This window comes from Macaca nemestrina, chromosome 9 (genome assembly GCF_043159975.1).
Source record: "Macaca nemestrina isolate mMacNem1 chromosome 9, mMacNem.hap1, whole genome shotgun sequence".
NCBI lineage: Eukaryota > Metazoa > Chordata > Mammalia > Primates > Cercopithecidae > Macaca > Macaca nemestrina.
Genome location: NC_092133.1, coordinates 59,563,686 through 59,588,467, shown reverse-complemented (window position 1 = coordinate 59,588,467; position 24,782 = coordinate 59,563,686). Strand labels below are relative to the sequence as shown.

The 24,782-nt window shown below is 39.3% G+C and overlaps 1 protein-coding gene and 1 pseudogene across 2 annotated transcripts in view; one reads left to right on the top strand and one right to left on the bottom strand.

Moving 5' to 3' along the window:
- The window catches only part of LOC105466156 (jumonji domain containing 1C), a 310,861-nt gene that overhangs the window by 21,402 nt on the left and 264,677 nt on the right, over positions 1-24,782 (top strand). The window lies entirely within an intron of this gene.
- LOC112423903 (PRELI domain-containing protein 1, mitochondrial-like) lies at positions 20,436-21,090 on the bottom strand (annotated as a pseudogene).

Genomic DNA, 24,782 nt, shown 5'->3' with positions numbered 1-24,782 from the left:
TCTATTGTGTCTATTTTTACATAGTACAGAAAAGCAGTAACCTAGGTTTTCACAGTACTTTATTAGACTTTGTTTCAAGGAAATTTTTTCTTTCTCTCTCTCTTTTTTTTTGGAGACAGTCTCGCTCTGTCGCCCAGGCTGGAGTGCAGTGGCATGGTTTTGGCTCACTGCAGCCTTCGCCTCCTGGGTTCAAGCGATTCTCCTGCCTCAGCCTCCCAAGTAGCTGGGATTACAGGTGTGCACCACCATACCCAGCTGATTTTTGTGTTTTTAGTAGAGATGGGGTTCACCTTCTGCCTTCCCCCATGGTTGACATACTGCAGTTAGATGGACAATACACTTACACTGCCGATTCTTTTTAGTTGCGATATTGATGCCACAGAACCATAGAAAATAAGATTTGATCACTTCAGATTATAAACTGTTACCTTTATTATTTCTGTCCTTCTAAATGATTTGGAATATTATGATTCATGTTAGGGTACCCAGCAGATGTGAAGGGAAATGTATAAGCTTAGTGAAATTTGACTGCTCTCTTAATTGTTCTTTGGGAAATGAAAGAGGTCTAGAATATGTTGAAGTTTATTACAGACAAAAATAAAAATGAAGGGGAATCTAAATGCATTACCATTTTATACCTTTTAATATTATAGTTTTTTTCTTCCTCTGTTCCAAAGTTTTCCAGATACTGTAGCCTGCTTTTTACTCTGGTGATAAAGAGGAGGTGTCTGACAAGCTTTGTAGAAGTAATGTGGGAACATGGAGAAGAACTGAATTGAGGTCAGGGAAGCTCTAAACCTTTGAGTGCTTTTGTGATGTGCTATGCTCTATGGGAGGCTGTGTATGAGTTCAAGCTTGAGAAACTTGATAAAAATATGACTATTAACACTTACTGTTCCTTTCTCTTGTTAAAGAGTCTCTTGAGAAGATGAATTTTTATTTAAATGCTGTTTTTTTTTGTTATAAAATGCTTACAGATATTTTATCCCTAGAGTTACACCTATCCCTCACAAATAACCTGAAACATAAATATAATAACAAGTATGTCGCAAAGGTAGGAAATTCCTGGTTATAAAATGCTTACAGATGTTTTGTCCTTAGAGTTATACTATCCCTCACAAATAACCTGAAACATAAATATAATAACAAGTATGTCGCAAAGGTAGAAAATTCCTGGTGATTCCAAAGAAATTTTCATCTCTAGTTTGTAAGGAAAAGAGTCTCTTTCTTTGGCTCCTTTGGCCTGTAAAGTGCTTGGTATTATACAGATTGTCCCCAGATTCTTGACTCCTATTATGACTTGAACCTGCTCTAGAAAGGCTTTTGCCCCCATTACTCCAAGGAAACTGCAGTGACCAAGGTTGCAGATTGCCTCCTCTTTTTAAAATCAAGCATCGTTTCCCAGTCTTCATTTTACTGGGCCTATCAGCAGCATTTCATATGGTTAATCACCTTCTTTTCCTTCAAGTACTTTATTTTGCATCCTAGGACATTATGCTTATTTGGTTTTTCTTGTATCTGTCTTTCTTGCCTCTCCTTGGAAGGTTTTCCTTATATCTACAATCCTTTAAGGGCCAATTTCTTGGATGTCTTTTCTATCTACCCTCTTGTTCTTGGTCACATCTATTCCTATAACCTTTAATACCATCTATATGCTGGAGACTTCTAGATCTGTGTCCTCATTTGGATCTCTCCCCTAAATCTCAGACTCTTATTGAAACAGCCTATTCATTGTGTCTATTTGGATGTCTAATTGGCATCTCAGACTTAATATGTCCACAGCTGAGCTCCTGATACTAACCTGCTCTGCTTTGAGTCTTCATCATCCAGTAAATAGCAACTCCATCTTTCTAGTTTAGGTCCCTTGCAGTCGTCCTGGACTCCTTTCTCTCACATCCCATATCCAAACTGTCAGGAAAGTCTTATTGGTTTTATCTATAAAATATATTCAGATCCTAGGCGGGTGGCTCATGCCTGTAATCTCAGCACTCTGGGAGAGCAAGGCGAGTAGATTGCTTGAGTCTAGGAGTTCAAGACCAATCTGGGCAACATGGTGAAACCCTATCTCTACTAAAAATACAAAAAATTAGCTGGGCGTGGTGGCACACGCCTGTAGACCCAGCTACTTGGGAGGCTGAGGTGGGAGAATCACCTGAGCCTGGGAGGTTGAGACTGCAGTGAACCCAGATCACACCACTGCACTCCAGCCTAGGTAACCAGAGTGAGACTGTCTTTAAAAAAATAAATAAATAAAAATTTCAGATCCCAGCACATGTCATTTTTCTGTTACCATTATACTAGTTCAAACTTCCATTATCTTTTGCCTAGATTTTCCTCTTAAGAATCTCTTGAGTCTATTTCTAGTAGCCACTTAACTAGTTACTTGTAACTAGATATCTAACTGCCTCCTAACTGGTTCTTACCCATAAAAGTCTATAGTGCCTATAGCAGGCAGTCAGATTATGTTACTTTTATGGTCAAATGCCTCCAAAGGCTTCTAAACTGATTAATAATAAAAGATGAAGGCCTGATAATGGCCTGGGAGACTCTACATGATATCCTGCTTTTTAGTCATTCCACATTGACATTGTCTTCTATTACCCTCTTACTTGGCCCTTTTGCTGTTTGTTGAACTTGCCAGGTCTGGTCTCCCCTTATGGCCTTTGCACTTGTTTCTCTGTCTAGAATTTTTTTCCCAAAGATACCCACGTGACTCCATCACTTCTTTCAGGTAAGTGTGTTCAAACGTTAACATGTTTGCTCATTTTGGTCTTCTTTGAAGACTGCCTTATCTAAAATTGACCTCTTCCCTCCTCCATCAACATTTTCTATCATCTATCACCAAATATCACTCTATTTGCTTTGTCTCATTTCTTTTTTAAAATAAAAATCATTTAAAGACTGGTTCTTGTTCTGTCACCCAGGTTGGAGTACAATGGCGTGATCATAGCTTACTGCAATCTCAAATTCCTGGGCTCAGGTGATCCTCCCAAGTAGCTGGGACTACAGATGTGTACCACCACACCCAGCTAATTAAAAAAAAATTTTTTTTTGTAGAGACTGGGTGTCACTATGCTGCCCAGGCTGGTCTTGAACTCCTGGACTCAAGCGATCCTTTCACCTCAGCTTCCCAAGGTGATGGGATTGCAGGTGGGAGCCACTGCATCTGGCTTTTTTTTCTTACTTCCATCATACTAAACATTGTACTTCTTTTTCTACATTAGAATTAAGTTGCTCCATTAAGTGGACTTTTGTCAGCTTTGATAAACTGTATTCCCAGCATTGAGAACATTGCTTAGTAGATAGTAGGTATTCACAAAAAAATTAGCCAGGCGTGATGGTGGGCTCCTTTAATCCCAGCTTCTCAGGAGGCTGAGGCAGGAGAATCACTTGAACTCCGGAGGTGGAGGTTGCAGTGAGTTGAGATTGCGCTATTGCACTCCAGCCTGGGCAATAAGAGTGAAACCCTGTCTCAAAAAAAAAAAAGATAGTAGGTGTTCAGTAATTGTTTGTTTAATTAAGTAGAAATGTCTGCCGGATACGGTGATTCATGCTTGTAATCCCAGCACTTTGGGAGGCCAAGGTGGGTGTATCACTTGAGGTCAGGAGTTCAAGACCAGCCTGGCCAACATGGTGAAACCCAGTCTCTACTAAAAATACAAAAATTATATGGGTGTGGTGGTGCGCGCCTGTAATCCTAGCTACTTGGGAGGCTGAGGCAGGAGAATCACTTGAACCTGGGAGGCAGACATTACAGTGAGTCGAGATTGTACCATTGCACTCCAGCCTAGGTGACAGAGTGAGACTCCATCTCAAACTAAATAAATAAATAAATAAATAAATAAATAAATAGAAATGTCCTAGAATTTTTTGAAATTTATCTTTAATTCTTTGAGATGCATTACTTTTGTTTTGAAAAAAATCCTAGTAAAGCCAATAAAATAAAGCTCTGTAATATGCATATATGAAATCAGAAAACTCTCCACTTACTGTTATGAATTGACTCTCAGTAATTGTTTTGAATGTGTAAATATCAAGTATTGATTATGTATGTGGTCAGTGTTGTAGGCTAACATAGCATTTGAGAAGTAAACCCATTCTCAAGAAATTTCTACTTCTAGTGGAGAGAGGTGATGAATGCATTCAACAGTTGATTCATACCACTATATACAGTTGTGGTATATTTAGGAACATGTTTGTTATTTGTTCCCAGTTCCTGGCACAGAGCTTCTGATACCCTTGGAATTTCCCGAGTGATAGGGGTGATAGGAGTGTCATTTGTTCTCTGAGGCAACCCTTGGTGGGCTTCTAGATAACTTCAGGATATGAACTGATCACCAGAAAGACCAGATCTTGATTAGAAGCTTGGAACACTCTCATCTCCATGCCCTCACCTCTGGGGAGGGGAGAGTGACTGGAGATAGAGTAAATTACCAGTGGCATATGTAACCAAACCTCTATAAAAGGTTTGCATACGTAACCAGACCTTTATAAAAACCTGTCAAAAGGCTGGGAGCAGTGGCTCATGCCTGTAATCCCAGCACTTTGAGGGACCAAGATGGGTGGGTGCCTTTGAGCTCAGGAGTTTGAGACCAGCCTGGGCAACATGGCAAAACCCTTTTTCTACAACCAATACAAAAATTAGCAGGGTGTGGTGGCTCACACCTGTAGTCCCAACTACTTGGGAGGCTAAGGCTGGAGAATTGCTTGACCCAGGAAGTGGAGGTTACAGTGAGCCAAGATGGTGCCACTGCACTCCAGTGTGGGTGACAGAGTGAGACTCTGTGTCAAAAGAAGAAAAAAGCAAAACAGAAAATATCCCCAAAACCCTGTAAATGATGGGATTTGGAGAGCTGAGAAGGCGACACCCTGAGAGAGGGTATGGAAGCTGGAAGCTCCTTGGAAGTTCCTTTACTTCCTACCTCACCCCATGCATTTTTTCCACTTCGTGGTTCTTGGGTTGTATCCTTTATAATAATCTAGTAAGTAAATGCTTTTCCTCAGTTCTGTGAGTGATTGCACCAAATTACCAAACCTGAGGAGGGGGCCTGGGAGCCCCCAGTTATTGCTGGTCAATTGATCAATCATAGGATTGGGGAACCCCATGCTTGTGACTGGTGTATGAAGTAATGGCAGTCTTGTTGAGTCTTAAATCTGTGTAGTCTGATGCTGACTCTGGGTCATTAGTGTCAGAATTGAATTCTAGGGCGCCTAGTTGTTATCAGAGAATCGGAGAAATGGTATTGGAAAAGATATCGTGTATTTGGTGTTAGTAGGAGGAAAAAAAACTCCTGAATAATTAAGGATTGGATTATGTAGTAATAAATGCTATAGATATTAAGAGAAGGAACATTATGAAAATGTGGCATTGTTACACTTTCTATGATAGGAAGGCTTAGTGGAAAAGCTGGATTATATAAAGGATGGGTAAGAGTTGTGTTTGATGAAGAGACTACATTCCAGAGAAGAGAATAATGTGAATATTTGCTTGGAGGCAAGAAATGTATGGCATGGAAATAGAAACACTTGTCACATTTTTATGCCATGTTTAAAACTTTCTCTTCATTTTCTGGTTGGTTACATTTTGAATTGTAACGCATTTATTTTATGCACATTAAATACATAACATTCTGCTGCATTGCTAGAAGTTACAGATGATATAATGACCTAAGTGTCTTTTTAGAAGTTTTTAATTGCTCTTTGGAGTCAAATCCAAAACAATAAATATGAATACACATACCTTCATCATATATATTCAGCATTGTCTTAATATATTTTATGTGTGCGTGTAATATACTTCCAACTGCATTGTAAGTTCTCTGGTATCCTAGGTTTATTTTTTTTTATTTTTTATTTTTTTGAGACGGAGTCTCGCTCTGTTGCCCAGGCTGGAGTGCAGTGGCCAGATCTCAGCTCGCTGCAAGCTCCGCCTCCCGGGTTCACGCCATTCTCCTGCCTCCGCCTCCCGAGTAGCTGGGACTACAGGCGCCTGCCACCTCGCTCGGCTAGTTTTTTGTATTTTTTAGTAGAGACGGGGTTTCACCGTGTTAGCGTATGGTCTCAATCTCCTGACCTGGTGATCCGCCCGTCTCGGCCTCCCAAAGTGCCTAGGTTTATTAAGAGTAACTGATATCAAATTGATATATACCCAGGTTTAAAAATTGTTGGCATTTTTTCTCCCTGGCAATCTAGGACATCCTACTTCTGGGCTTGTTCACTACACTCTTTACCCTGTAATGGCAAAAATCAAATCTTGATTAGATCAATCTTCCTGAATCTTTGGACAGTATTTTTGGTTGCTTGTCTATTCATCATTTTACCAGGTCTAATTTTCTTGCTGAAGATCTCACCAGTTACCTCAACCAGTCATCAGTATGTACATTTAACACCTTAGATGTATAGTCCACATAACAGTGCTTAACAAGTAACAGGTGCTATATAAATATTCTTGAATATTTAGATGTCTGGTGGATGTTACTTACTTGGGTCTTCCATGCTTCAAGAACACCTAATGTTGTTAACATTGAGAAGAGGATTGAGAGGAGCATAATACAAAGGTATTTATTAAGGTGATTATAATAGCCGTAGAGTAACTGAGGCCAGAGAACTGAAAGTGATTGAATAATGAGAATAAAAACAAAGGAAGAGAGTTGAGTGTGGCAGTACAAAGGGATCAAAGTCAGGGTTTTTTTCACTCCTACCATGTATTGGAGTTAACCCTTAAAGTAAGTCAGCAGCTGGTTATGATGTGATTTTGTTGAAAATTGGGTGATGCTTGGAAAAGGAAAACTGAGAAGTGGGTGTTAAGTTGAGGAATTCAAAATGAGATAATTATGAGAAGGACTTAGGATCTAACGCGGGAGGAAGGGAGGAATGGTTGGTATTAGTTCCCATTAATATAGTACTTGCTGTGTGCTACGTATTGTCTTAATCTATGTATTAACTTACTTCGTCCCCATGGAAACTTTGTAAGTTCCTTACTACTATTATTTTCATTTTATAGATCTGGAAACTGAGAAATAAAGAGGCTAGAAGAATTTCTCCAGCTCATGCATATTATAACTGATAACTAGCATTTGAAACCAGGTCCTATGATTCCAGAGTCCACTTTCTTTTGTGTTTTACTGGGTCCCGGTAATAGAATCCAAGGACACCTTTAGGAGTTACAGAATTAAGTGACTGTCAAGATTCAGTCTAAACCATGTAAAAAAGAGGGAGTCTTCTAAATCAATGGATTAAAGAGAGCTTTTAGTTCTTTTGTATATACAAGAGTGTTTTACACACAACCTTTTTCTGTTTGTCCTTTTTCCTCCAATCCCTTTGCCTTTACACCTACTCTGTGCCTGGTTAATTCCTACTGTCCTTTTAAGGCACAATTCTTCCAGGAAGTTTTCCCCGACCTCAAGCACTTTTCCTCCTACTTGTTTGTGTTAGTGACTTCATTGTAGGTTGTCTTCATAACTATAACTTGTATGATTTAACCTTTCTGAACCATGGCTTTTTTTAAATCTGTAAGATAGGTATTATTTTACCTAAAAGGGTTGTTATATGAATTCAGTGAAATTGTATGAAGCAGTTACCACAGTGCCCTTTTATGTTTCTTTTACTAAACCCTGATTGTGCACACTTAGTGTTAGGGAGACTTCAGTAGATACACAGAAATAAAGGTCAGTAACCTCAGGGCTCAGTCTTCAAGGAAGATATTTTTGAATTAAAATAATCCAGCAACAATCTGGTGGTTCTCTTCTTTGTAAGAGTCAGTTGTCTCCTGGGGTTCTAAGAGGTAGATCATAGAAACTTTTTGTAAAGGCTGCCATTATTTGGTGGATGCTCAGAGAATGTGTTTGAATTTTGTTGATTAGAAACTTCTGAAGGAAAAACAATGTAATTAGAATCATTTGAGGTATTATAAAGGTGATGCGAATGCTTGGATGTTTATTGAAATTGCAGAATTTTATTATTGGTTTGAGTAATACTTCCTTAATCAGCACTTGCTTGCATGCGTGCTCTCTCTCTCTCTCTCTATATATATATTTTTTTTTTTTTAATTTTTTTAAATTTTTTCTTTTGAGACAGAGTCTTACTTTTGTCACCCAAGCTGGAGTGCAGTGGTGCGATCTCAGCTCACTGCAACCTCCATCTCCCAGGTTCAAGTGATTCTCCTGCTTCAGCCTCCTGAGTAGCTGGGATTACAGGCGCCCACCACCATGCTCAGCTAATTTTTGTATTTTTAGTAGAGATGGGGTTTCACTATGTTGGCCAGGCTGGTCTCAAACTCTTGACCTCAGGTGATCTGCCCACCTTGGCCTCCCAAAGTGGGCAATAGATATTGAAAAAATATCCATCAGTAATTCTGGTTAGTTTTCTGTAATGTGCCTATGTTTCTCAGTGTCTTTGTACTGTCTGTAGATTAAGGTTGCTTTCGTATCTCACTGTCACCTTAGGCATCATTGTATCTCATTCCCTTGCTACATATGCACTTTTCTATTATTGGTAGGTATCATCATCCTTGTATCATCATCCTTGATAGGGAAATCATTTCCTAGTTGACTTTGTTATGTCAAATTACTTAAAAAAAATAAACTATTGACTAGAAGGACTGCAGTGTATATGTCAGTGAAGTGATTTCATGGCATATAAATGACTTTTTTATGACTTACATGTTCTTTATGTGTGATAGAATTAGAGAATTATATGGTCTGTTTGTCAATTATTTACCTAAATAAAATAATTTGAAGTGACTTTTGTTAAGGGTAACTATGAATAAGATTGACAAAATAGAAATAAGACCTTAAAAAACATCCATGTAAACTGAGGTGGTTCAGTAGAAATCTCCTCAACTTAAATTTGTGAACAAATGATAAGTGTTTAATTCTGAAATTTATTACTTGTGTGGAGTTGGTGAGAGTCAGGGATATATTTAGTAAATAATGAAATAAATAAATTTTTAAGAGATTGTTTTTCCTGGCTCTGAGTTAAAAAAGAACGCATTTTTCTTTAAGTAGTATCAAATGTTGTAATTAATAGTGATATTTATAATGGTTTTGTGGTTTGTATGGAGGTTCTTCATATGGCTTTTAAAAGATAATAATTCTCAGTGAAAGCCACGGACAGAACATTACACAATAACTTACTACTGAGAAAGCTACTGAGGTCTAAAAATACAGCTTTATAAAATGATAGAATTTTGAGTATGTACTAATGGGCGTTAATACTTTATCCTGTGGTATTTGAAGACCGTTTTCACCCAAGCATCTTCAAATATCAGTGTTATTTAGTCTTTGACAGGTGTTGGATAGCATTTAAAGATGGAAGTATGAGGGGGCAATCCTAGATGTAAAATCCATTCAGCAAATACTTATTGCATGCCTTGTACGTATCAGGCACTGGGAATACAGTAGTGAACAAAGTGGACCAAATTGCTGCCCTTGTGGAAATCAGTTTATAGAGGGAGAGACAAAAGATAAGAAGATAAGTGAGTATGATGAATGGTATGTAAGATAGAGATAAGTGCCCGGAAGGAAAATGAAAGCATGAATTTTGAGGGGATGGAGGTGACATTTTAGATAAGATAGCCAGAGAATGCCTCTCCAAGAAGGTGACTTTTGAGTGAAGACTTGAGGAAAACAAGGAAGCTAGTCACGTAGATGTCTGGAGTAAGTATTCCAGGCCTAAGGAAGAACCAAGTACACAGCCCCTGAGATTGGGAATAAGCCTAGCATATTTGAGGAGCAGTGAATGTGGTATGGTGAGAGAGGAGTGAAAAGTGGGAGAGGAGAAGGAAAAGATCAGAAGGGGAACAGGATGGCAGGGGATAGTTTGTGAAGGACCTTATAGACCATTGTAAGATTAAGCTTTCATTCTGGATGAGATGGGAAGGCATGAACGAGGTGGTTTTAAAAGGATCCCTCTACTTTCTTTGTTGATAGTAGACTCTTGGGGTATGTGGTGAGGCAGAAGTAGGGAGAGCAGTTAGGAGGCAATTGTAATGATTCTGTGGTAGCATTAGATCACGGTGATAGCAGTGGTAGAGGTGATGAAAAATGCTCAGATTCATATTTATTTCCAACACAGAATTGATAAGAGTGGGTTGCTGAATTGCATCTGATGTGAGAGACAGGGTTAAAGATGGGTTCTAAGGTTTTGGCTCCTGCAAAACATAGAGTTACCATTTTTTTTTTTTTCCCAGATGAGAATTAACTGGAGGAGCAGACCTTTTGGAGAGTGGTGGTGATAGTGGTAATAATACTGGCGATTAGGAATCTTTTAGATATGTCTAGTTTGAGATGCTTATTTAGACAGGCAGTTACTTAAAGTATCATGTTTGCTAGTTCAAGGGAGAGGTCTAGGCTGGAGAATCTGGGAGTAGTCAGTATATAAATGGCATTTAAAGCTATCAGACTGAATTGAGTTGATGTAGAGAGTGAATATAGAACATACCTAAGTGTTAAACCCTGGAGCAGTTTTTAAAGATTAGGTAGATGAGAAAGGGACAGGGAGGTATGAAGTCCAGAAGTGATGTTCAGAAAGCTTAGTGGAGTAAGTGTTTCGAAGAGGAGGGATTACCGGTTGTGTCAGATGCTGCTTAGTGTGAAGTAAGATTAAGGCTGAGAATCTACAATTCAGTTTTAGCTAATGAGTCGTCGGTAACCTTGATCAGCAGTTTCAGTGTGATAGTGGGAAGAAAAGCCTGATAAAGTGAGTTTAATAGAGAATTGGAGGTAGTAGATTGGAGACAGAGATTGTAGACAAGGCATTTGGGAAAAAGAGAAATGGAGCAGAGCTTTAGGAGGAAGATGAGATTTTGTAAAATGGAATACAATATACCATATTTGTATGTTGATGAAAACAATTCAGAGATAGGATTAAGTTGATGATGCAATTAAGGAGGAATTACTAGAACCCTGTCTTTGGGTAGTAACAGAGTTGGCCTTAGATAGTGCCATAAACGTACTCCCTAGTAACAGAAGAGAAGGAAGATATACTGTATTTGGGAATCGCTGTAGGTAGCTAGGTAGTGAGAGAGAGGTGAGAGCTTGTGGAAATCTGATTGCTTCTGCTTTTTAGTGAAAAAGCAGCTGATAGGATTTGAGAAGAGAAGTTATGAAATTGTCATCTAGGGGAGTAGAGATTGAATGAAATAAGGAAATTATGTACAACAAAGGCTGACTTGACATTGATCATGATTTTTTAACTGACATTGTTAATCTTTGATGAATTCATCATTCATTTCCCTACAGTCACTCATCTCCAGCTGTGTTCAGCTGATTGATTAGATACAGAAACAAAGTAGATGGAGAGTTGGATTTAATGATGATTGGGGTTTGGCTGGAAAACTAAGATGCATTCAGAGATGGGCAAATGAATTATTCTAATAATAGACCTAGGATTTTACATTTGGTGAGCAAAAAAGTGAGAAAATGAGAGATGAGTAACAATGAAATGGTGTTGAGATCAATGAATCTTAGGTCCAGGGGAACTTGAATGTGAAATGGAAAAATAGGAGTTGGTGTCCTGAGAGAAAGATGCTTGAAATCGAGATTTTTGAGGGATTGCTGTTTGGGGCCATTATAAGGGTCTAAGATAGGATTTCTTACGTCTGAAAGGATGGTCCATAGATTTACATTGCCTGAGTAAAGTTAAAGATCCTCTGGCCTAGACTATGCCATGGTAAGTCAGTGGTTGAGATAAGGTTGAGGACAAAATCATTAAAGAAGAGGAAATCAAAAAAATGAGAAATTGAATAATTAAAACAGTCATCACTGTGGATACTGAAATCACCAGAAATGATTATTGGACAGAAACTAGGACAGAAATAATATTGAATGGCGTGATGAATAACTTGTTAGGATATGCATGAGTGTGGTGAATGACTGGTTGAGGGTAGTAGGTTAGTACAGTCTGCTGTTCGTATTTCAAGGTACTGATTTTTAGAGATGAGAGAAGTCTGAAATCATGGTAGAGGAAACGGCCACACCACTATACAAGAGAACTAGTAAGTAGCTTCAGAGGAGATATTAAGAGGGATTTTATTTTGGGGAATTTAAGAGCTGGAGTCATTGTTTACCTCACTGTGGCACTGTGAAACTGTTATGTGAACATAAGGTACTTGAAGAATTGTTATTCCTCATGTATTCAACTGAATATTTATGGTTAGCTTACAAAATTTGCAGTTGTGAAGAAGAACAGAAAGTTGTGTTGAATTCGGCTACTACTTAAACAGGCATTTTTAATACTCTTTAACACCTCCTCCCTCCTCATATAATCTCAAGGCCTGTGATTACATATGGCATATTGAAGTCACTTCTTTTTTCTCTTTCATAGACATTAATGCCTTCCAACGCACTGTTGTTGATAGAATATAAAACTATAAGGTAAAAATATCTCAGGGTTTTGCCTTTGAATATAGAATCTAACCTTTCCACCATATTTGGTATTTATTTAGCGAGAGTACTCAAGTATTTGCCACACTCTTTTTTAGTTTGTTTGTTTGAGACAGTCTTGCTCTGTTGGCCAGGCTGGAGTGCAGTGGTGCGATCTTGGCTCACTGCAACCTCCGCCTCTTGGGTTCAAGCAGTTCTCATATCTCAGCCTCCTGAGTAACTGGGATTATAGGTGCATGCCACCATGCCAGCTAATTTTTGTATTTTTAGTAGAGATGGTGTTTTACCATGTTGGCCAGACTGGTCTCGAGCTCCAGACCTCAAGCAATCCACGCGCCTCATCCTCTCAAAGTGCTGGGATTACAGGTGTGAGCCACTGCGCCGGCATTGCCAACACTCTTAAGTCATTTTCAGCTTGAATTCAGGAGTCACCATGCAGGACACTGTGAACCTGTAGAATATTCTAAAACTTAGAAATAAATATTAATCCTCAGAAATTAGAAATTTCTTTTCCAAGTTTTTCATTTTCCATTTCTTGCACTATTTGTTGTTACAATCTGTGTTTACTATAATCTTTCCAAATTAAATATTAATTTTGTCTCTGTTCTACTTATTTGATTTATTCAGTCATTCCCTCCCACTTTTCAATTATTCAGCCTATTACAAGTACAACTGTTTCTTTTCTGGAAAAAATAAGCCAAAGCTAGAAATTGTTCAAGTGGGAGATTTTGTTTGTGAAATGAACGTGAACCTCACTAAAATAGCAATGTGTTACATACTGGACTGGCATGTACACAGAAAACAGCAAATTGATCTGTAAGGCACTGTTGTAGTAAAGGAGTGCAAGTTACAATCTCAGCTGAATGATAAAAGGTAAATTATATGAGAAGATTACAGGTCAGGAAATGATTTATTCCAAATGCAAATACTTGAGTGCATTGTTCAATAGAGACAAAACATTTCTGTGTAGGCTATTTCACAGACATGTGAGATTTTAATTGGTGTTCTAAAGATACACTATTGGTATGAGGAAGTGTTGTGAGGAGGGCATTTTAGAGCAGATTTTAGTCTAGGACAATTTTTTTGTCCGTTACAAATCCTTCTGAGTCAGTGCCCTGTAAATTATGAAGTTAATCACTCCAACTGTTGGGAACAGGAACTATTCCAAATTCAGGTGAACTTAAAGAATTTTAATGTCTGATTCTTTGTTGTTTCTTCCACATTTGTGTAGCTTCTTAAGTTAAGCACATAGGCTGGGTCGATTTTTTTTTTTTTTTTTTTTTTTTTTAAATAGATGGGCTCTGACTTTGTTGCCCAGGCTGGTCTTGAACTCCTGGGCTCAAATGATCCTTCTCGCCTTGGCCTTCCAAAGTGCTAGAGATACTGGCGTGATCCTCCATGTCTGGTCCAGGTTGGTCAATCTTTATCTCATTGCTTAGAGAGAACCTCCTCTGGAAATCTTCCTCTCTGGGTAGCTTATTCCTCTCTGGTATTGTGTCCTGAGAACTCCAAAGTCTTAACCTCCCTGGACTTCTTTCTAGCCTTATGTCCTTGACTTACAAAGGCTCCTGAATCCCATGTGATTTCCCCCTTCTTTGCAGGATAGTTTGGAAACTCTTCAGTCAGTTAAACTGGTGTGATCAGAAAGCTTACATAATATGTCTCCCATAACCTAGTCCATTGCCCTTTGTTAACGTATGTTGCATCTTAAAAATCGTTTCATCTATTTTTTCCAGGTTTTTTGTTGTTTCAGGAAGAAACATAAATGCCAACTCTGCTAATTCATCTTATTGAAAACAGAAGTCTGTTTATGAAATTTTAGATTTTTGTTATTAAAATTTAAATAAAATGTACGTATTGGGTACCCAATAGATGTTAGCCCCAAAGCTGCAAAATACTGGTTTGTGGAAGTGTTTTGTTGGTTTATATGACAATTTAAATTGGGGGACATTAAACATAAAAACTGGATTTGGGATTTCTTTTGATAAGTTTATACTGTAATATTTTGTTTGCATTTCAGCATTTAGCTGGAGCTGAAAAGATTCCTAGTTTAGTCAGAGCATACCCTCTCTAAATTGTTACCTTAATTTTTCCTTTTTTTGGGGAACTCAATTTATATTGTATGGGCCAGGTACAGTGGCTCATACCCATAATCCCAGCACTTTGGGAGACTGAGGTGGGAGGATTGCTTGAGGCCAGGAGTCCAAGACCAGCATGGGTAACATAGTGGGCCCCCATCTGTACAAAAAATAATTAACTGTGGTGGTACATGCGTGTAGTATTAGCTACTAGGGAGGCTGAGGTGGGATGATCACTTGAGTGCCAAAAGTCGAGACTGCAGTGAGCCATGATCGCACCCTTGCGCTCCAGCCTAAGCATCAAAGCAAGACCCTGTCTCAAAAAAAAAATATTGTTTCTTACCCAGTAGAGTTTGAGTTTGAAATTTGTCATTGAGAAGATACGAATATTATCATCATGGTTTGTGAATGATAATTGAATTATTAGTTATTCCTGATGTTACAGTTAAGCCATTGCTGCTGTTTTTAAAATTCTTGATACCTAAATAAATAAATAAATCCCTTAGGCCGGGCGTGGTGGCACAAGCCTGTAATTCCAGCACTTTGGGAGGCCAAGGCAGGCGAATCACCTGAGGTTGAGAGTTCGAAACCAGCCTGACCAACATGAAGAAACACCATTTCTACTAATAATAAAAAATTAGCTGGGCATGGTGGCGCTTGCCTGTAATCCCAGCTACTCGGGAGGCTGAGGCAGGAGAATCGCTTGAACCACAGTGGGAGCGGCAGAGGTCGCGGTGAGCCAAGATTGCGACATTGCACTCCAGCCTGGGCAACAAGAGCAAAACTCCATCTCAATAATAATAATAATAATAATAATAATAATAATAATAATAAAATACATAAATTCCTTGTTTGAGATCCATGTATATAGGAAAACAGATTATATTTATTGTGTTTATAACCTATGGTAGGTTGACAGTGAAGAGAAGAGCTCAGGACAGTTAATGAAAGCATCACCTTTACTGAGATCTCTTATGTAAGGAAAGCATTCAGTTAGTCTTAGAATTGTCATGAAAGTTAGTTTAAGGAATATTCATAGCATTGTGGTCGTCATCTTAGGTATTCCGTCTGTGAATTTCTGTTTTTAGGTGTAATCTAAAAGTTCTGTAAAATAAACATTAACAATGTTGTACGCTTCTTATGGCTGTTCTAGGTCTCTGTGTTTTTATTATGAACTTTTATCTGATCTTTTCAAGTTTTTGTCTCATGGTGTTTTTTCCTCAATGCCAATTAACAGTGGTTAAACAAAATAGTTAAGGTTTTCCTTCTAAGTCCAGAAGTAGACATTCCAGAGTTGATGTGATCATTTAAGGATGCCAGGGCTGTTGAAAACTGGGCTGTTGTTCTCTTGGTCTTTTCCTCATGGTCAGTTACAATATAGCTCATACTATTGTTGTCTTCCTTAGTTCAGCTCCAGGCAGGAAGGAGGAGGAAGCAGAAAAGGGCAAGAAGGCTCATGTTGTTAGGCACACAATGGGTAGGTTCAGTCACTTGGTGGGTGACAAGTCCAGTGACCGCAACCAAGTAGGATTTAACAGGGAGATTTTATTACTTGCACCAAGTAAGGAGTACACTAGGGATAGTCCCAAAGACAATGCTTCCCCAAAGGTGAACACCCGGGCTAGTTAGCTGAGTCATTGTATTAGAGGTGGAATAAAGGCAGTGCAGGCACATTTATCATGCTTTTACATACATCAGATGTATAGAAAATGGCACATAAGCTACTTCCTGGGTGGGGATTTTAGTATGGTAGTGAGGAGAGTTTGCCAACAGTTAATCTCCAATTTAGGCAAACTCTGTACCCAACCACTGGGCCAAGCTTCTTTCCTGAACTTGAAACTACAAGAACTCAAGGTGCAACAGTTACAAAAAGTTACAAGAGTTTCTTTTTCTTTTTCCTTTTCTTTTTTTTTTTTTCAGAGGGAGTCTCGCTCTGTTTCCAGGCTGGAGTGCAGTGGTGAGATCTTGGCTCACTGCAACCCCTGCCTCCTGGGTTCAAGCGATTCTCCTGCCTCAGTCTCCCGATTAACTGGGACTACAGGTATGCACCACCATGTCCAGCTAATTTTTGTACTTTTAGTAGAGATGGGGTTTCACCTTGTTGGCCAGGATGATCTCCATCTCTGGACCTCGTGATCCGCCTGCCTTGGCCTCCCAAAGTGCTGGGATTATAGGCGTGCACCACTGCGCCTGGCCACAAGTGTGGGTACTTTTCCACAGTGAATACCCAAAAACCTGGGGACCCTGAGTTACAACATCACTTTAGTTTGCCCCCCTAGTCAAGGAGCTTTCTAAAACTCACCCCAAGTCATCTCAAATATTACATCTTATTTACCAGAATTATGTCATATTATCGTTTCTGTCTTCCAGAACCTTAAAAATTTTAGGATAGTCCATTATTGCCCCTAGCAAAATCAGTGTTCTTTTGGTAAGAAAGCAGGAGTAGATGGATACTGTATTTGCAACTTGAAGTCCCTACCTCAGAAACCACCATACTTTAGGAGCCTTCTGTTATACCCATAGGTTGGCTTCCTCATTTTCCCTGTGTCCCTTCTGAAAGCATAAACTACCATATGTCATTCGTATATATTTTGGTACATTAATCTTATTTTTTTTCCCTTAGCTTTTATTTTCTTAACTTCCTCAGTAATTAAGTTGGTCTTTTTGAATGAGATGATTGTTGTCCCCTTCAGATGCTTTGAAGGCAGGAAAAGTGATTAATGTTTGTAAGTCAATATATGTTATAATATTTTATTGTTCATACTCTGTCATTTCCTCCTTTCACAAGCCAGTAGATATACTTGGTTATAAAGTCTATAATTCCTGAATTTGTTGGCTTTTCATCACCATCTGCACTGGTTTTATTGTTATCTAATATAGGTGTTAAGCCATTGTCACTTTTTTTAAAAAGTAGTTTTGCCAGGGTCAGTGGATCACATCTATACTCCTAACACTTTGGGAAGCAAGGTGGGAGGATTGCATGAACCCAGGAGTTCGTCTTCACCAAACGAAACAAAACAAAACAAAACAAAAATTAGCCGGTATGGTGTTGCACACCTTGTAGTCCCAGCTACTTGGGACGCTGAGGTGGGAGGATCTCATGAGCCCCGGAATTCCAGGATGCAGTGACCTGTGATCATGCCACTGCTCTCCAGTGAGTGAGCTCTTGTCTCTAAAATAAATAAATTACATAGTTTGAGATACAATTTACATAGCATAACATTCAACCTTATAAAATTCATTGATTTATAATATACCACAGAGTTGTGCAACCTTGACCACTATCTAATTTTAGAATACCCCCAAAGGAAACCCACTATCCATTAGCAGTCACTTCTTTTCCTCCTCCTGCCACTTCCAGCCCCTTGGCAGCCACTTATCTACTCTCTGTCTCTGTGGAAATGTCTGTTGTGAACATTCCTTATAAATGAAATCATATAATCTGTGCCCTTTTGCATCTAGCTTTCTTTCACTTAATATAATGCTCTCAAAATTTATTCATGTTGTAGCATGTTGTTAAGACAACTTCCTTATCAGATAATGATTTGCAATACTTTCTTCTATTCTGTAGCTTGTCTTTTCACTCTCTTGATTTTGATGAAGCCCAATTTATATTTTCTTTTGTTGCTTGTGCTTTTGGTGTCACATCTAAGAAACCATTGCCCAACTCAATGTCACAAAGATATTCTTCTGTGTTTTCTTCTAGGAGTTTGGTAGTTTTGGGTCTTACATATTGGTCTCTGATTTGTTTTGAGTTAGTTTTGTATATGGTGTGAAGTAATTTCCCAACTTTATTTTTTTGTATATGGAAACCCAGTTGTCCCAGTACTATTTAAGAGACTCTTCTTTCCCCCATTGAGTTGTCTTGGAACCATACCAACTTTTTTAAAAAAGTGACTTTAGAAATAGTTGTGCATAAATAAGCATGATTTTTTATTCTTAATATTGAATCTGGATATTTAGAAATGGGATAGAGTTTTTAGTCCTTAGGTAAGAGCTTACTTCCCTGGTTATAATGACTAGGATAGCAAGTAGCTCACAGTAGGAACTCCGAATAGGTTTGTTGAATATATATGGATGGTCTCTTGAGACGAAGTTGAGTGGGTGAATTTAAATGCTGTTGGAGCATTCAGTTAGAAATACTAAAATCATAAACATTCTTAATTGTAGTAATATAGTGCTATAATAGGCATAGTAATGAAAGAGTCTTTTTTTTGCTTTGGGATTTTTACTTTGTGCTGAGTATTCATACTTGTTTGAGATGCCAAGGTGCTGCTTTCTCAACTGGCAAATGTTTTAGAATAAGAAAGACCTTTGCTCATAACATTTTCCTTGCAGGCTACTTTAAATTTTGCCTTGAATCTGAAAGCCTATGTAACATTGTATCAACTCTTTTTATGCCTCTGTGTTGGTCATTAATGCTGTTTACCAAATAGTTTTTGTTCTCATCCTTCATGTTAGGGGCTGTGACTAACTCTGGCCAATAAGTGAGTTGTGAGAAAAACAGATGTATGAAAGAAAATTGTGCATCCTAATATTGCTGTAGTATTTAAGTTCCAGTATGAGATCTTCAGAGCTGTCTTCTTTTTTTTTCTTCCGTCCTTGGATCCTGAGGCAACATTTTGAGGTGATCCTCCCCCTGAGTTAAAAAAGACCTGTCAGACTGGGCTCGGTAACTCACACCTGTAATCCCAGCCCTTTGGGAGGCTGACGTGGGCGAATCACCTGAGGTCAGGAGTTCGAGACCAGTCTGACCAATGTGAAGAAACCCTGTCTCTACTAAAAATACAAAATTAGCCAGGCGTGGTGGTGCGTGCCTGTAATCCCAGCTACTTGGGAGGTTGAGGCAGGAGAATAGCTTGAACCCGGGAGGCAGAGGTTGCGGTGAGCCGAGATTGTGCCATTACACTCCAGCCTGGGTAACAAGAGTGAAACTCCATCCTCCACCCCCCACAAAAAAAAAGACCTGTCAATAAGCAATGGACAGCCTGAAGAAGGAAATTTTATTTTAAGCCACAGAGATTTTATGGTTCTTTGTGTAGCTGCATAACCTGGCTTACCTTGACTAAGTATTTTTTTCTTGTTAGATTCTGAGACTTAAGTATTATAATAGTATAGATATTTCAAAAGTACTTAGGTAAAAGTCAAAGATAAGGGAAATATAAGATACATGGTATTCAACAATTAGCATTTTTGAGTTTTAGTTTCTTGCCCTTACTGTTTCCTCCCTTTTTTTCATTGGTCTTAATTTTCTTGTATGTTTTGTTTCCATACTCTTAGCTGGTGAGGTAATCATGATCAATGGTAACTTGAACTGAAGAATGGTTTTATTCCAGTACGTGTTTCTGCTTACAGTCACTGAAAAGTTTCTCATGTATTCCAAAGTTCTGCTTCTGTGCAAATTTAGTTCCTACTACATCAAGAAAGGAATTTTAAGGATCAGAACTATGGAAACATTCAGTTGATGTCTTTGACCTGTTGAACACTGTTCTGACATTTCAGGTAGTGAATGTTTTGTAATGAGTGAGTCTTTTGTAATCTTTGTGAAATAATTTGTAAAATTTAGTTAATTGATCTTCTGTCAATATTAATGCAAGTTAACTTAGAGAAAAATGTTCTTTACTGGCACTGTGTAATTGAAATCAGAGTTACAAAGAATATTCTTAGTACATAAACTAAGTATATACATTTACAAAGGAGAATTTCATTTTTAAAAAGTAATTGGTATAATTCCTTTACTGTGAAAAGAAAAATGTTTTCCTGTTTTTAAGGTGACTTGTTTTTTTAGTCCTGTCCTCTCATATGAATTCCTTCATTAAATCTATGTTGTTTGGTAAAGTAATTGATCAGCTGTCTTAATAAATAAATATATGTACTTTTAGGGCTGGAAGTTGATTTTTAATGATAAAGTACAGTGGAGAGGAGGGCAGAGGGGGCTAAACCAAACTGGGATGCTGTGGTGGTGGTGGGCTGGCTATACAAACTGCTGCTGCTGCTGCTTCTAGGTGGCTGCCTTGCTGGTGAGGTCTTTGCCTTCTCTGTAGCTACCAGTGCCATCTCCTTTGCGTGCTCCTTGGTTTCCTTGGCTGTCTCAACAAGTGTTTTAGAAGGGGCCTCGCATTGCATCTTCGCCAAGATATATTCAAAACCCTTCATAGTCTTGAACTCGTTGCTTTTGAACCGGGCAAGACCAAATTCCTGGACATCTCTGGTAACACCAAATAAGCTAGAGGAGACCCAGGCTTCCCTGCAGATTTTGGTTCAGCCACTGTTGTCAGAGTTTACACAGTGCATACATCGTTTCTCCACCACCATCAGCCGGGCATGGTTGTTGTTCCGGGTGAAGGTGGTCATGGTCTGATTCTGTGGGTCCACATAGAGTCCTTCAGGATGTACACCAAGTGAACAACATTGACAGGAAACAGTTGCTTAGCCCAGTAGGGCATCCTGTTGGTCTTGGTCAGGAGTCGCCGGGACAGCAGTTTCTGGTCAGCGGTCGCTGCCTGGTGTACTGTGTCTTCTGTCAACACATGTTTGCTGTAGGGCTTCGGGTACTGCTGCCAGAAGTTGGCGAACACTTGGTCCCAGGAACTCTGGAGCACGCTCTGGCCCAGGAAATACTTGACCATTGTCCCGGCCGGAGTGGTCTCAGCACCTGTGTAGCATCAGGGGTGTGGAGCCTGGGAGACACGCGGGGGCCGGAGCTTGGTGAACAACTGCCACCAGGCTCGTAGCTCGAGTCACCACTGCACCGTGCCCAAGCATCTGCCGCCGCCACCGCAATGAGTTGTCCACTGTCTTAATATATCTTAAAGACTTGTGTATAGCAAATGCTGTTATAAGTGTGGCCGGCATTACTTACATACAGAAAACACATTATAAACCATGATACTTATTTTTAACGAGGATGTCTTAAAGTTATTTTTGAATCTGTGTACTTTTAAAGGAAATAATAGAAGCAAAGGGAATATTAAAACATCTGATTGGTAGTTTTATACTTGATGATAAAGTATATTTTTAACTATGCTAAATCAGTAATGTAGGTGAAGCCAAGTACCTTACTAATTTTCTGTCTTTTTCACTTTTGGAAAAAATATTATCTTATACTAGATATAGATACTGAGAGTAAGACTTGTAAAACTAGTGGTGAAAAGGAAAAAAAACAACAACAAACTTTATACAGCTTTTTCATTTTCTTTCTTGTGAAATGAGATTTTCGTAAGGATAGTAAGTAACCTGTGGCTAAGATATGCATTGGGGATGACTTCATTGTCTTTTGTTTGTCTGTTTGTTTGTTTTGATACGGAGTCTCCCAGGCTGGAGTGCGATGGCGATGGCGTGATCTTGGCTCACTGCAACCCCGCCTCCTAGGTTCAAGCCATTCTCCTGCCTCAGCCTCCCATGTAGCTGGGATTACAGGTGTACACCACCACACATGGTTAATTTTTGTATTTTTAGTAGAACCGGGGTTTTCACCATGTTGGCCAGGCTGGTCTTGAACTATCAACCTTGGGTGATCCACCTACCTCGGCCTCCCAAAGTGCTGGGATTACGGTGTGAGCCACTACGCCCAGCCCCTTCTTTTTAAATATACATTGTTTTTATAATAAATGGTCTCTGTCTCCTCTATGATCTCAAAAAATGTTTCATTGTATTTTTATCTTTAAATTTTATCACCTTGTATTTGTGATCTTTTAAAAAGTGATATGGGACTGTATTAGTTTGCTAGGGTTGCCATAGCAGAATATCATAGACAGGTAGCTTAAAAACAGAAATTAATTTTCTCGCAGTTCTGGAGGCCACAAATTCAAGATCATGGTGCCATCAGGGTTGGTTTCTAGTGTTGGCTCTCTTCCTGGGTTGCAGAAGGCTGCTTTCTTGCCATGTCCTCACATGGCCTTCTCTATGTGTGACAGGGTAAAAGAAGCAAAGAGGAAGTGAAGCTCTGATATTTCTTCCTCTTACAGGGATGCCAGTCTTAATCAGATTTCACTTCAGGGTCTCACCCATATGACCTCATTTATTCTTAATTATCTCCTTAAAGGTCCTATCTCCAAATATAGTCAGTCACATCAGGGGTTAGGACTTCAATATATGAATTGGGGGAAAGGAGCACAGCAGTTCATAATAATAACAGAAAAAGTGCACAAAGTACAAATGTGCAACTCAGTCATTATGAAGAACACCTGTGTAACTATCCCCTAGATCAAGAACTAGAACATTGCCAACACTCCAGAACCTCCACAGTTTCAACTTCTCAGCCATCACAAATCTTTCCAACACTCCAGAACCTCCACAGTTTCAACTTCTCAGCCATCACAAATCTTTTCTTCTACTTAGAGATAATTGCCAACTTTATGGCAATAATTTTCTTGCTTTGCTCTATATAGTTTTGCCAGCTAAGTTTGCATCTTTTTTTTTTCTTTTTCTTTGTTTTTTTGAGACGGAGTTTCACTCTTCTTGCCCAGGCTGGAGTGCAATGGTGCAATCTCAGCTAACTGCAACCTCCGCCTCCCGGATTTAAGCGATTCTCCTGCCTCAGCCTCCTGTGTAGCTGGGATTACAGGCGTGAGCCACCACACCCGGCTAATTTTGTGTTTTTAGTAGAGACGGGGTTTCACCATGTGAGTCAGGCTGGTCTCGAACTCCTGACTTCAGGTGATACGCCCGCCTTGGCCTCCCAAAGTGCTGGGATTACAAGCGTGAGCCATCGTGCCCAGCCTAAGTTTGCATCTTATAAGCAATGTCTGTAAGATCTGCTGCAGTGTCTTTTTCACTTTTTTGTCTTGCTTGGGTTTTCTAAGTCTCACCAGTAAGTTATCAGTTTCATTAATATTTTCAAAAATGCAAATTTTGGTTTTTTGGTCTCCATTATACAATGTTTGTTTTGTACTTTGTTGATTTCTACTCTGTTCTTTATTTTCTTTCCTTTTACTTTCATAGAGTTTGTTTTGCAGTTCTCTTTCTAATTTTGTCAAGTGGATTCCTAACTCATTCTTTCCTAGCCTCCTGTATTTATTTTATTTATTTATTTATTTATTTATTTTGAGACTGGGTCTCGTTTTGTTACCGAGACAGGTGCGAAGATGGCTCATTGCCTCCTCGGATTCCCGGGCTCAAGTGATCCTCCTGCCTCAGCCCCTGCCCCCTGCCCCCCGCCCCTACACACACACACGTAACTGGGACTAAAGGTGTGTGCCACCATGCCTGGCTAATTTTTGTATTTTATGTTGAGACAGGGTTTTGCCATGTTGTCCAGGCTGGTCTTGAACTACAAAGTTCAAGCGATCTATGCTACACCTGCCTCCACCTCCCAAACTGCTGGGATTACAAGGTGTGAGCCCCCATACCCAGCCCTTTTTTAGTCTTTAAATGGGCCTTAAAGGCCCATTTGAGCCTTTAGATTTTCCCCTTTATTCTTACACTGTGTTCACAAATTTTCGTATGTGGTACTATGTTGGCATTTAGTTTTACAGAAATACTTTAAAATTTTGTTATTGATTCTGCTGGTTTTTCTTCATGTCACCTTATTTTCTCATATACTTGTTTATCTTTGTGTGCTGGTCCCTTCGTTTGAAAAATTAGTTGTAGAAATAATGTCTGGGGTGATTTGTGTGTGTGTGTGTGTGTGTGTGTGTGTGAGACAGCGTCTCCTCTGTCACCCAGGCTGAAGTGCAGTGGGATGATCTTGGCTTACTGCAACCTCCGCCTCCTGGGTTCAAGCGATTCTCCTGCCTCAGCCTCTTGAGTAGCTGGGACTGCAGGCGTGCGCCACCATGCCTGGCTAATTTTTGTATTTTTAATAGGGATGGGGTTTCCTCATATTGGCCAGGCTGGTCTTGAACTTCTGACCTCGTGATCTGCCTGCCTTGGCTCTCAGAGTGCTGGGATTACAGGCGTGAGCCACTGTGCCTGGCCTTTTTGTTTTTGTTTTCATAGAGGATTTGTATTTCTTTCATCCAGGTGCCTGGTGATAGGGATTGTCCGATTATCCTTTTCTTAGTGTGATTTGAGATTTTTGAAGCCACCTTGGTTACTCAAAGCTGGACCGCAGACCATAAAATAACTGACTTAATTCTGGGTCACCTTTGCTCCCAGGATATAGCCTTTCTGAATTCTAACTCAATCAGGGTCTTTACCTTTGTTGGACCCTGAATTTGGACTTTGTTAGATCTGTTTTGTGGAAGCCACCAAGTGTATTGCTTGGCCTTTCAACCCCAGGGCAAAAGTAGCTGACAGTGCTTTGCTTATTTCTCTCCCTTGGTTTCACACCTTTTCAGGTCTTGGCTCAGTAATTCTTGTCTGTCTGATTAGTACATGG